The sequence below is a fragment of the Syngnathus floridae genome, chromosome 4 (assembly GCF_059516105.1).
Source record: "Syngnathus floridae isolate MCC-2025c chromosome 4, RoL_Sflo_1.0, whole genome shotgun sequence".
NCBI classification, from domain to species: domain Eukaryota; kingdom Metazoa; phylum Chordata; class Actinopteri; order Syngnathiformes; family Syngnathidae; genus Syngnathus; species Syngnathus floridae.
The window spans coordinates 1286105-1288230 of record NC_142416.1 but is presented as its reverse complement, the minus strand read 5'-3'; positions in this window follow the sequence as shown (position 1 = coordinate 1288230).

Here is a 2126-nt window from a genome sequence, read left to right as displayed (position 1 = left end):
AGTGCGGCATGGTGTTGTTCAGTGCGGCATGGTGTTGTTCAGTGCGACATAATGTTGTTTAGTGCGGCATAATGTTGTTCAGTGCGGCATAATGTTGTTCAGTGCGGCATGGTGTTGTTCAGTGCGGCATGGTGTTGTTCAGTGCGGCATGGTGTTGTTCAGTGCAGGATGGTGTTGTTCAGTGCGGCATGGTGTTGTTCAATGCGGCATGGTGTTGTTCAGTGCGGGATGGTGTTGTTCAGTGCGGGATGGTGTTGTTCAGTGCGGCATGGTGTTCAGTGCGGAATGGTGTTGTTCAGTGCGGCATGGTGTTGTTCAGTGCGGCATGGTGTTGTTCAGTGCAGGATGGTGTTGTTCAATGCGGGATCGTGTTGTTCAGTGCGGCATGGTGTTGTTCAGTGCGGCATGGTGTTGTTCAGTGCGGCATAATGTTGTTCAGTGCGGCATGGTGTTGTTCAGTGCGGCATGGTGTTGTTCAGTGCGGCATGGTGTTGTTCAGTGCGGCATGGTGTTGTTCAGTGCGGGATGGTGTTGTTCAGTGCGGCATGGTGTTGTTCAATGCGGCATGGTGTTGTTCAGTGCGGGATGGTGTTGTTCAGTGCAGGATGGTGTTGTTCAGTGCGGCATGGTGTTGTTCAATGCGTCAGTGCGGCATAATGTTGTTCAGTGCGGCATGGTGTTGTTCAGTGCGGCATGGTGTTGTTCAGTGCGGCATGGTGTTGTTCAGTGCAGGATGGTGTTGTTCAGTGCGGCATGGTGTTGTTCAATGCGGCATGGTGTTGTTCAGTGCGGGATGGTGTTGTTCAGTGCAGGATGGTGTTGTTCAGTGCGGCATGGTGTTCAGTGCGGAATGGTGCTGTTCAGTGCGGCATGGTGTTGTTCAGTGCGGCATGGTGTTGTTCAGTGCAGGATGGTGTTGTTCAATGCGGGATCGTGTTGTTCAGTGCGGCATGGTGTTGTTCAGTGCGGCATGGTGTTGTTCAGTGCGGCATAATGTTGTTCAGTGCGGCATGGTGTTGTTCAGTGCGGCATGGTGTTGTTCAGTGCGGCATGGTGTTGTTCAGTGCGGCATGGTGTTGTTCAGTGCGGCATAATGTTGTTCAGTGCGGCATAATGTTGTTCAGTGCGGCATGGTGTTGTTCAGTGCGGCATGGTGTTGTTCAGTGCGGCATGGTGTTGTTCAGTGCGGCATGGTGTTGTTCAGTGCGGCATAATGTTGTCCAGTGCGCCATAATGTTGTTCAGTGCGGCATGGTGTTGTTCAGTGCGGGATGGTGTTGTTCAGTGCGGCATGGTGTTGTTCAATGCGGCATGGTGTTGTTCAGTGCGGGATGGTGTTGTTCAGTGCAGGATGGTGTTGTTCAGTGCGGCATGGTGTTGTTCAATGCGGCATGGTGTTGTTCAGTGCGGGATGGTGTTGTTCAGTGCGGCATGGTGTTGTTCAGTGCGGCATGGTGTTGTTCAGTGCGGCATGGTGTTGTTCAGTGCGGCATGGTGTTGTTCAGTGCGGCATGGTGTTGTTCAGTGCGGCATGGTGTTGTTCAGTGCGGCATGGTGTTGTTCAGTGCGGCATGGTGTTGTTCAGTGCGGGATGGTGTTGTTCAATGCGGGATCGTGTTGTTCAGTGCGGGGTGGTGTTGTTCAGTGCAGGATGGTGTTGTTCAGTGCAGGATGGTGTTGTTCAGTGCGGCATGGTGTTGTTCAATGCAGGATCGTGTTGTTCAGTGCAGCATAATGTTTTTCAGTGCAGCATGGTGTTGTTCAGTGCGGCATGGTGTTGTTCAATGCGGCATGGTGTTGTTCAGTGCGGGATGGTGTTGTTCAGTGCGGCATGGTGTTTTTCAGTGCGGCATAATGTTGTTCAGTGCAGCATGGTGTTGTTCAGTGCGGCATGGTGTTGTTCAGTGCGACATAATGTTGTTCAGTGCGGCATAATGTTGTTCAGTGCGGCATGGTGTTGTTCAGTGCGGCATGATGTTGTTCAGTGCGGCATGGTGTTGTTCAGTGCGGGATGGTGTTGTTCAGTGCGGCATGGTGTTGTTCAGTGCGGCATGGTGTTGTTCAGTGCGGGATGGTGTTGTTCAATGCGGGATCGTGTTGTTCAGTGCGGGGTGGTGTTGTTCAGTG